The following is a 12,414-nucleotide window of genomic DNA, read 5'->3' as shown; positions in this document are numbered from 1 at the left end:
CCGGGGTCTTATATCCTATATCACTGGGAACTGTTACCATACTGAGAACCTCCGGTTCTCATACCATATTGTTGTTGTATTTTTCAGATGCAGGTCGCAACCCATCTCGGTGAGTTGCTTTGGTTGGTGACAGGAGTGGAGAATCTTGGATCATTTTGGAGTTCTTTTTGGTTTATTTTGTTTATACATCTCTCCTTTTGTATTTTGTTTTGCCTAGAGGCATGTATTTGAGAGAACAAAACTTGTATAAGCTGTTTTCACTGTATAGTTTTGTATATCAGTATATGGCTAGCCGGCTTAAACTCCGCGAGTCGTGACTAGTTCCCTATGATATTATATACTTATCTTTTGTTATATCTTCTCTGTTTCTTATGCCTTAAGCTAGTAGCTCCGTTAGTACGTTTGTGCTTCGAAATTCTGTTTTTGAGCTATATCTTTTATCGGGCTTCTAGATTATACTATTCTTTCTATATATATATATATTATGTTTGAGTTTAGAACTGTCGTAATCTCTGATTAACCTTGGCTTTACGACGTGAGGTAAGGCTTAGGCTAATTAGGGTGTTACAGAGAAAACCCAGTTTTAATATATTAAGTAGATGATTCTTACTATGTGAGTAAAATTATATATATTTTTCTTCTAGAAATAATTCTATTTAAGTATTTAAGATTTGAAAATTATAGATATTCTCTTATATATTATCACATAATAAGCATAATTGTATATATATTTAACACATGAAATAATCTCTTATATATATATTTAACTAAGTCTAATCAAGTTGTTATAAACTCTTTTTAAATCACGCGCTTCTTCTCTTCCTTCTCCTTCTCCTTCTCCTTCTCTTTCTTGGTTATCGTCATTACCAATAATACCAATATTTTGCGAACATCTTTATTAGTTCTGGTTTTCTCTACTGCCATTATTAAATAATTTCGGTTCATTTCTTAATTTATTTCAGTTCATTTGTGTGTTAATTGATGTTCACTTGATACTGTTGATAAATATTGACCAAATTTTTTATTTCTTAAGTAATTTCAGTTTATTTCTTGGTTTAATTGAGATTCATTTGGATCCAGAAATGAATTCGATGTGTTTTTGTTAATGATTGAGTCTTTTTTTTATCAAAAAGAATGAAATTATTTATTATCACTTTATTCAATTGTATTAGATTTCATTCTATTCCATTCAATTTGTCTTGAAAGCCATTCTAACCATTGGGACAAATTATTCATTGACAACATACCTGAACTGCAAATGAATCAAAAATATTATTAAAATAAAACTATTGTATAATACCAAATGAACCAAACATTTGTCCATTATATAAATTCAAATTCAGAAACACCTGTGTCTATAATGAATTGAAAATATTATTAAAGCAAAACCATTGTATCAAGGACCACTATCAGGAGCTGCTAGGTGTTATTCTAAGCCCTTGATAGACAATCACAAAACAGGTGGGATCAAGGATCATCCTTATGGTCTCCTTGACCAAAAAAATAATCTGAAGTCATTGCCTCGAGATTCAATGTGAAAAATTGATTCGGTTGATCATATGGTTGAAAAATTGATGACATGTTACCATGTCATGTTTTCCTATGCTTTTTCACTAGCTTTTTTACTTGGTTTTCATGCATTCTTAGGCCACAAGTAAGCCATTTGGGTAGAAATTCATGTTTCCTTAGATTCAATCAACCATGGATGAATTGATGCATTTTCATGAGTTTTTGTGCCATAATTGCTTATATATCAAGAAGAAGAATAACTCTCATGATTATAGAATAGCTTTGATACAATTGTTGATTGATGATAGGAGGAATAAAGCTTGGAAGGAGGTTGCAAGAAGATGAAGAATGCCCTGGAGAAGAACCAACGTTTGAGCCAACGTTTGACCTCAAACGTTGAGGCAAATGTTGGCTGAAGAAGAAACTCTTGGAAGGCAACGTTTGCGCCAACGTTTGACCTCAAACCTTGAGGCAAACGTTGGCGCCTCTTTAGCTCAAGCTTTTGGAAAAGTTGACATAAACACCCTGGAGGACAAAAGCTTGCGCCAACGTTTGCCTCAAGCTTTTTGGCAAACGTTGGCGCCACTCATGCATGCCCTGGAGAAGAAAAGCTTGCGCCAACGTTTGCCTCAAGCTTTTTGGCAAACGTTGGCGCCACTCATGCATGCCCTGGAGAAGAAAAGCTTGCGCCAACGTTTGCCTCAAGCTTTTTGGCAAACGTTGGCGCCACACAACGCACACAAGGGGATCCACGTTTGGCTCAAACGTGGGTGACAGAAGGGGGCTTTAGCTGATATGAAAAGCTTGAGCCAAAGTTTGCCTCAAACTTTGACTCAAGCTTTTGTGATTCATGGCCCGGTTCACAATGGGTTTCTCTCCAACTCCAAGAGCAATCAACAGAGGCCTTTTTCAACCCAATTCCATCAAGAGCAAAGGCCCAATTCAAGGCTTGAAGACCATTTGAAGAAAGTGTATAAATAGCCTAGAATTTAAGTTCTTCAGGGAGCTTTCTTTTAGAATTTGGATAGTAGTACTCACAGTAGAGAGCTCACTTTACATTTTTCTGAGTTGTTGTTCTCGGGGAAGGAGAATTGAATTCTCTTCCTCTTAGTTTTCGTGTTTTCAATTTCATCTACACTTGTCTTGAATCTTGGGTTGAAGAATTGAGGAAATTCTGTCTCAATCTCATCTTGAGATCTCTCTGTTTTCATTTACTGCAACTTTTGGAAATTGAATTTCTGATTTACTCTTCTACTGCCTGATCTTTGAATTTCTTGCAATTGCTCTCTGAATTTGGATCTAGGAAGGCATTGAGATCTAGACTTGGTTATCTAGTCTCTTGGGTCCTGAGATCTGGAGTTTTCCTTTTAATTCCTCTGTTGAATGTTTCTTTAAGTCAATTTATATTTTCTGTTTGAGATCCATTGCAATTAATCTCATCTTCTACTTTCTTGTTCATTGCAATTTACTTTTCCTTGTTTAATTTCTGCAATCCCACATCCCTGACCCATTTACAATTCAAGTCATTTACATTCCTTGCACTTTAAGTTTCTGCAATTTACATTTCTTGTTCTTTAAGATTCAGCACTTTAAATTTCAGTTCTCTTTAATTTCATGCAATTCACCCATTCCCTTTACTTTCTGCAATTTAAATTCCTGTTAACACAAATTCACACAATCAACACTTATTTGCTTGACTAAATCAACCACTAAACTAAAATTGCTCAATCCTTCAATCCCTGTGGGATCGACCTCACTCTTGTGAGTTATTACTACTTGATGCGACCCGGTATACTTGCCGGTTAGATTTGTGTATTTGGAAATCCTTTTTCCACAAAAACACCATCAAGTTTTTGGCGCCGTTTTCGGGGATTGATTAGATCAACAATGATTAAGTGGGTGAGAAGTTTAGCTCAAGCATTTTCTTTGTTTTTGTTCTCTGTTTTAAAATGAAACCAAGGTGTTTGTGTTTTTGCCTCACTAAGGAATTCTGTCTCTGTGACATGAATTTCAATTTTCATTGATGTTGCATTTTACAAAGTATAAATGGAGTTCAACTCATCTTATGGTCAAACAAAATTTTACGGGATATTGCCCACCATCACCAACCTCTAATGATGGCTGGGAATATCACCAAGAGAATACACATTCTGAGCACTCCAATCCATGGAGAAATGCTTCAGAACCACAAGATGAGCAAGAAAATCAAATGGGATACTTCCCACCACCACAAAATGATTCAAGTCATTATTCTAATGGTGGCTGGGAGTATCACCAAGGAATGAAAGAGCATTCACCCTCACGTCCCAGTTTCTCATTTGAAAGTTCTTCATCACTTGATTATGCCTCAACACAAATCATTCGAAAGTTCTTCATCACTTAATTATGGCTCAACACAAAGTTTCCACCAAAATCCATACAAGTCACCCCATCAATCACACAACTCATTCCACACCCCTCAACACAACTTCACCACAACATATCCACGTCACCAAAATTTCTCTCAACCTTCATCTCTTGAACCACCAGATGAGGATTACCTTCAAGCCATTGAAATACATAGAAAACTCGTGGAAAGATACACACAACCCCAATCCTGGAAAGAAATCATCCTCAAGAAGATGAATGAGCCCTTAGAGCAAACAAGGAGGAACTTAGAACCATCAAACAGAGAGGATGAAGATCAATTTGTGGGTGAGGAAGTGGAAAATCAAGATGAGGAAGCCTCTGTGTCAAGTGAAATTTCAGTGAAAAAGGAAGAGGTGGTGGAAGTATTTGGACATGAGTCAAGGATTCTACATTCACAAGAGCCACTTGAGGTGACAATGAAACACAAAGATTCCCTCCCAGAGGCATTAATAGAAAATCATGAAGAAGAAAGGGAGGAAGACACTCAAGAGAAGTCACACTCAACTGAAGCAGAGAAGTACATGAAGGAAAAGCTCATGGAACCACCAATGCAAGAGGCTCTTGATAAAGAAATCACTCCAACAATCACACAGCAACCAAAACTTGGATTCAAGGAAGTGAAGGCAATTAACAAAAGCACCAAGAAGAGGATTGTGACCAAGATATCAAGGACAACATTCAAGAAAAGGTCAACTGCAAATAATCCTCCCCCTGATCAAGCAAGCAAGCTCAACCAAGCCAATTTCAAAAGAAAGCTTGCTGAGAGAAAACCAAGAAAGGGGACAATAGCTGAAACTTCTCCCCTCTTGGAGTCATTCCTCTTAACAAACTGGAAGAAGAGGAAGAAAGTGAAGAATAGGTAACAGTAGGTAACATTCCTTCTCCTTGCTTTATTTAATTTTCAATAAATTGACATATAGTTGCATTCTAAGTTTGGTGTTGCTATGCAACAAAACTTGGTTCCAATGTTCATTAGATACTTGCATCAATTCCAAGTGAAAGTGTCACACTAAGTTTGGTGTTCCACTTATCTTTTATGCCATGTATCATGCACACCCTCTTATGTTTGCAATCGCAATGTCTCTGTCTCTTGTGCCTTGATTTTTATCTTAAATTTTGCTTGCTTGCAACACATGTACTGCTAACATTTCATTGTGCAAGACATTCATGATCCATCTTAGCCCCATAGCCATTGTTCTAATTGTTGCTTGAGGATGAGCAAGCATTCTGAGTTTGGCAAGGGCAACTTAAATTCTGTGAGTTCAAAAGCAGTAAAGCATCATGATCATAAACAAACAAGGAATTAAAGAAGAATTTAGCATGTGCATAAAAGTATTGGAAAGCTAGTATGTTTGATTGTTGCTTAATTGCATTAGATTTTATTTAATTGAAGTTTTCATCTAGTGCATTTTTGTGAAATCTTTTGAAATCATGAAAACCTTGAAAAAGCAAATACAATTAAAGCAAGAAAAGAAAAAGGGAAAGAATGAGAAAGCTGAAGGCTCTGAGTACCAATGGCAATTTATTTGCTAAGTGCTTGTGGTGTTTATGTATCAGGCCAAATGCTTGAAAACAAAACACGTAGAAGTCAAGGCTAGGCTCAAGTGGAAAAGCACTCCCTCAAAGCTCAAGGTTCTGAGCATCAATGATTAGAGAGTCAAGAAAAGAAACAAATGAGCTTAATGAAGTCCTCCAATTCAATGCTTGTGGTGATTATGTATCAAGTGGTAATACTTGAAAACAAAGCATTTAGAATCGTAGCTTTGTTATTAACTCATGAGGCAAAGCACCCAAAAGGAGAAGCTAAAAAAAAAAAAATCAAAAGCTTGTTTCAAGGAAGAATTATAAGAAAAAGATTTCATAAATTGAGTTAGATGGAAGCATCAATCATTTACATCTCTTCTGTAATTGTAGCATGCATTGAAAACTAGCTTACCATGAAAATTGAGTTGCTATTCTTCTTACCTTGGATTGTCAATCTCTATTGCATGATTCTTTTCTTGCTTGAGGACAAGCAAAGTTTAAGTTTGGTGTTGTGATGACATGTTACCATGTCATGTTTTCCTATGCTTTTTCACTAGCTATTTTACTTGGTTTTCATGCATTCTTAGGCCATAAGTAAGCCATTTGGGTAGAAATTCATGTTTTCTTAGATTCAATCAACCATGGATGAATTGATTCATTTTCATGAGTTTTTGTGCCATAATTGCTTATATATCAAGAAGAAGAATAACTCTCATGATTATAGAATAGCTTTGATACAATTGTTGATTGATGATAGGAGGAATAAAGCTTGGAAGGAGGTTGCAAGAAGATGAAGAATGCCCTGGAGAAGAACCAACGTTTGAGCCAACGTTTGACCTCAAACGTTGAGGCAAACGTTGGCTGAAGAAGAAACTCTTGGAAGGCAACGTTTGCGCCAACGTTTGACCTCAAACCTTGAGGCAAACGTTGGCGCCTCACAGCTTGAAGGGGTATACTTCCAACAAGAATAACTTGAGCTACAGAACTCCAAATGAGGTGATTCAAAAAGCAATGGAAAGTAGGAATCAAGAGCTTTCCAAGCATATATGGCACTGCATGGTGGACACTAAAATTGAGGGAGAAAACTGCCCCGAAAGTGCATAAACGAACATGGTGTCAACCTGCAGTAATGGCACTGCATGGTGGACACTAAAATTGAGGGAGAAAACTGCCCCGAAAGTGCATAAACGAACATGACACCAACCTGTAGTAAGGCCAGCTGACCTCTGCACCTTCGACGGAGTATAACTCGAGCTGTGGAGCTCCAAATGATGCGCTTCTAACGGCATTGGAAAGTAGACATTCAGGGCTTTCCAACAATATATAATAGTATGGGGTGGACAATGCTTTTGAGCCTCCAGAATCTGGCGTTTTTGACCACGTTTGAGGCAAACGTCGCCTCAAACGTTGCACACCAAAGCCAGCGACCCTGTCCCCTTCAAAGGAGCATAACTTGAGTTGTAGATGTCCAATTGATATGCTTCTAGTTGCGTTGGAAAGCTGACATTCAGAGCTTTCCAACCATATATAATAGTCTATAGTGGGCATGCAATTGGCAACATTGACAAGAGGACAAAGAAGCATTCCAAAAACTCACCTGGGAGGAGCCACGTTTGAGCTCACGTTTGACCTCAAACGCGAACTCAAACATGAGTGACAGCAAAATGGGTTCTGCATGAGGCTAGCACATGAGGACGTTTGAGTCAACGTTTGCCTCAAGCGTTGACTCAAACGTAAATACCCCAAGGCCCAAATTGCAAGCGAATTTCTTCTCAAAACCAAGGCCATCCGGATCCATCTTCAACCCAATCAAGCAAAGCCCACATGACTCAAAGGCACATAGAGAAGCTAGATTAGGAATTTCATTTTGTAAATTTTGTTTTCATTTTTCATTTTCAATTTGTAAAAGCCTATATAAAGGCATTAGTTTCATTTCACTAGGGGAGGCGGGCTCCACTAGGGAGCATTAAGAGTAGTAGTAAAGAGCTCTCTCTTTAGTTTTTCTTTTCTGAGTTTGAATCTTGGGTGGAGAATTGAAGGAATTCTGTTTCATTCTCCCTTTGAGATTTCTCTTTGTTTTGCGTTGCTGCATAATTCTAAGAAATTGAGGATTGAATTTGAGTTTTCATTTGCTACTTCCATTCTTCTTTCTTCTGCAAACTTGTTTTCTGTTGGATCAAGGAAGGAAGTGAGATCTAGACTTGTTCTCTAGTCTCATCCAACCCCTGAGATCTTCAACTTTCTTTTAGCTATTGCAATTGAGCTGCATTTTACTTTCTGTTTGGTTCCTCAATTCAGTTTACATTAAGCTTGCTGCAAATTTCATTTACATTTCCTGAACCTCACTCTAAGTGAGTTATTACTACTTGATGCGACCCGGTATACTTGCCGGTTAGATTTGTGTATTTGGAAATCCTTTTTCCACAAAACACCATCAAAAATGGCAGGCTATATCAGTGTGATTTGTGTGTTACTTTAGTAGTTCATCCCTTCCTCCTCCTCATCTGAAATTTTCATTGGTTCAGTCTTAGCATTTTAACCATCATTAAGGTTAACTTGATAGGGATCCATCATCGGGTATCTAATTGCAGAGCCCTCATGACTTTCAATATCAACTTGCATTATACCATCATTAGGATCTTCGACATTTGACCCCTCTTGACTACTTTGAGGTAGCATATTTAGGTTAACCATCGTCCTTCTAAAATTTCTTCTAACTGTCCCACTTAAAGGGGTATCATCAACAATATCGGTGGAAGTTTCTCATCCAAGTCGACTAGAAAAATAAATAATTCTAACAGATGGACATTTGCTAATGGTTGTGGCAGGCCCTAATAAGACGTATATGCTCGCTATCACGTAACCGATACCTAATTCACAAAAATATAAAATCTTATCAAAATCGTCATTAAATAAAAAAATAACAAAATAATGATAACGATTGTAATCTATGATATACCTTTTTGTAAAACAAAATATTATCTACTTCAGATGGATATCTGTAGTAGATTTTTTTCACTCTTTTTGTGTATTGTTGACCACTGACATGCAATATAAAATTCTTCAATGTTGTTAGAGTTTTGACTTCAGGTGGCATATATGTAAATACTGGTTGAGCAGAACTAAACACGATAGATTCTTCTTCATCATGTACTATTTTATCATCATAATGAATGGATAACGATGAAATTTCAGACATTGTATAGAATAAATAGAAGATCAAAGTAAAGGGAGAAGAATAACATATTAGTAGTGATTTTGGTTCTCAACCAGTCTCGATAGAATTTTATTGAGGAGGCTACTTGAAGTTTGTCGAGGGGAACGGCGAACCTTGTGAAAATAACAAGGTTGCCGAGAGGAATGACAAACTTGCCCCTGATACCAAAAAAATGGATTTTGGAATATAATGTTAGAATAATTTTTTTTGAAAATAAAATTTTTTTATTTTATAACAGAATAAAGTCCCTAGGAGAGAGAATTAGGGTGTGCCCACTACTAAGAAGAAAAAGAAGCGAAGCTACTATTGGAAGTGAATAAACTATAAAGAGGATGCTACATCTAGTGTTATAATATTTGGCATTTGGCCTTTGATTTTTGGCTCACAAACAAAGCTTTTAACTTTTTAATTTGACTAACAGCAGACCTTTAAATGAAGCTCAGATCCATAACAGATTAGTCATTGACTTGTTGGGTTAGGAAATATCGTGGGTAACAAAAAAAAAAAAAGAAGTTTTCGCTTTTTGTTAGAAACAAGTTTATCATATATTCAAATTAAAGTAAATATATATTAATACAATAAATAAATATGTATACAAAATTAAAGTATATAGAATACTTTTTTGTTTCAAACAAAAAAAAAACTTAGGAAATAAGATCTAATTTAAATGGAAAAATATTTTTGTATAGCATATATATAATATTTACTATTTTACAAAAATACTTACTTTGATTTTTGATATTCTATTTTTTTATTTGACTCGTATATTGTACTTACATGGAATTATGAAATCTTAATTGGTATTGTACTTTTAATTTGTATATTTTTAAGATTTATATTAGAATATTTATTTTTTGTGTTAATTTATAATTTAATATATTATTTTAGTATCATTTAATTATTCTGGTTGCACCATGGTTAAATTGGTTGAACTTCTAAACCAATAAACTAATTACTAAAGCGGTTCAATAAATGGTTTGATTTTTAGAATCTTGTTGATAACTTTCAATTCACAATTGTTATTCACTACAACCAATTAGAAATCATTTCTATGCAAGTCTAATTTATTTCCTCAAAATTTGAGGGCAATCAGATCAAAGGTGTGGGTTATGTAGGTTTTAGAAGAAATGAATTTTGTTGTCTTGTAAATGAGAATTCTAGATCATTTGCATTTTTGTAAACCTCAAAACTAATCACATATTGATCCGATTTGAGTGAAACTAACTGGAAATAGAATTTGGATGTCCCTAGTTGTTAGCCATCAAAGTTTAGAATTTAAGGATCTCTGATTGATTTTATATGAATTTGTGAAAGAGCTGTCATTTTATGGTTTTCTGGTTCACTTCTTTATGTAAGGAATAACTTTCCAAATTCATATAAATTTATACAAAGGTTAGAATGATTTGGGACGACCAATATGAAATTTGTTATATCTACAACTCCCCAAAAGATTGGAATCAAACGAATTTCCAGCGAAGTTTAGAAAATTTTTGCAAAAACATGGGCATGACGAAATTTGTGGAGAGCTTATTGATGAAATTTAAAATATTGCTCTATTTTTTTTTGTGACAAAAATATTTCTCTGTTTGATTACCTTGAATTTTTTTGAAAAAGAAAATAATAATTCCCAATCTAAAAGTGTGTACGGTAATTTAGTTAAAGAAAAGTTTGGGATTGTTGGTACAATTGGCAAAATAAAGGCTTGGATGGCAATGTTCTGTGTTCGTGGAATTTTAAGAAATTTAGCTATATATGATTATCTTTTGGAACTTACATATGGAAAAGTGAAGAGAAACTTAGGTCAAAGGGAACCCCCACGTAGTAGCAATTTGTTAGAGTTTAGAAAAAAACAAGTATGTAAATTCTCATAAAATACAGGATCTTCATAAATAAAATATATAATATTTATTAACGAACTTAACTAAGACATACCTAAACTCTCGCCCTTGTATCTTACCCCTCTACTTATTCGCTATTTATCTGCCTTCATTGGAGGACAAGGATGAGGTCAGTTTCGCTCCTGGTGGTGATGCAATCTTAAGGTGATCCCTCTTGGATCTGGCTAGAGAATTTTTTCTTGCTTATAGTATTTGATTCACACTTTTTCATCAATGATCCAAAATAGAGGGTTAGACTTTTTTGTTTGGATGTCTTTTTTTAGGACCGATTTGTATTGGAGTTCTCCTGTGAGGGTGGGATTAGTGGTGTCTATTGTTTGGAGTTTGTATATAATAAGATTATGTATATATTAATATATAAATTGTAAAGTGTTACTATTTGCTAACTTTGCACAGATCTTTTGATATATGTGTATAATTGTGTATATTTTATGAAAGATGATGTGATTTGTGAAAAACGAATATGATAATCTTGATATTGTATATTTTTTAGCAATCTTTTGTTTCATTTGAGTATCATATGTTATACTTATTATGAGGATGTGCATAGTTCATAATGCATTTTGATCTATTTGATCTAAATGCATATGATAGTTAATATTTGTATGCTTGATTTAGATGAGATGTTCTTATACATTTTCACATTAGGAGTTTCTCGTAGTTTGACTAGTGACTGTTAATGTTGTAAGTGTGAGGAGTGTTGAAGTTAGTCCCACATCAAAGAAAGCATGGAAGAGTGAGGAGTTTATAAGATGAGAGACCCATTAACTTGACACGTTAAGGTTTTGAGTTGGATGTGGTGTCTTCTCATCTTATGTTCTCTCACTTGATTCCTCTCCGAAATCTCTCCGGTGGTCGAGAGCTCTCCACGGTTGGCCCAACAAAGTGGTATCAGAGCCAATGGTTAATCGATCTGGTAGTTTTAAGGGGTATTCAAGGTGAAGCATCGAAAGTCTTCCCGGCAAAGGTGGTCTGGACGGCGTGTCCCGCGGTGTTTTACGGCGGTGTGATGGACGAATACTCATATGTGGTGGAGGAGCTAGAGGGGAGTTGATGCTTGATGTAGAGGCTCACACTTGAGGGGGAGATTGTTAATGTTGCAAGTGTGAGGAGTATTGAAGTTAGTCCCACATCAAAGAAAGCATGGAAGAGTAAGGAGTTTATAAGATGAAAGACCCATTAACTTGACACCTTAAGGTTTTGAGTTGGATGTGGTGTCTTCTCATCTTATGTTCTCTCACTTGATTCCTCTCCGAAACCTCTCCGGTGGTCGAGATCTCTCCATGGTTGGCCCAACAGTGACATCCGTGGAAAAAGAAAAAAAATAGCCCTAACTCCACTAAAAGGCTGCTAGGACTGTTGAGTCAATCGTAGAGATAACAAGAAAAAAAAGTTGTGTTTGTCCAATGTGATATTCGATTTAGTATGGACTTATGACTTTGTGCACAAGCACATATTAAAAAGGGCATTATAAAAACAATATAAATCGTGTTTAGTAAAATAGCTTTTAAAATTTAAAAATACTATAATAAATATAAATATAAGAGTTAAATTTGAAAATTAATTCATTTACGATGTTATATTAGATTTTTCAATTTTGATAAATATAAACCAATTTTAAAAAGCTCCACCATATGTGTTTTCAAAAGCATTCATATTTTTCAAAAGTTGTAAGCACAAAAACATAATCTTTTTTTTAATAAACACAGCATTAGGAGCTTGTGATTTTGAAGAACCGAAACACATCTTCAAAAAAAAATTTTACTAAACCAAATCGAAATCTGATTTAAATTGAGAAATCTTTTTATAACTCCTTGTACCAAAAAATTCTTTTCCAAGTAAAGGAAAAAGTTTATG

Source organism: Arachis duranensis, chromosome 9 (genome assembly GCF_000817695.3).
Source record: "Arachis duranensis cultivar V14167 chromosome 9, aradu.V14167.gnm2.J7QH, whole genome shotgun sequence".
In the NCBI taxonomy this organism is placed as follows: domain Eukaryota; kingdom Viridiplantae; phylum Streptophyta; class Magnoliopsida; order Fabales; family Fabaceae; genus Arachis; species Arachis duranensis.
The sequence above is the reverse complement of the archived record's forward strand: the minus strand, read 5'-3'. Positions refer to the sequence as shown.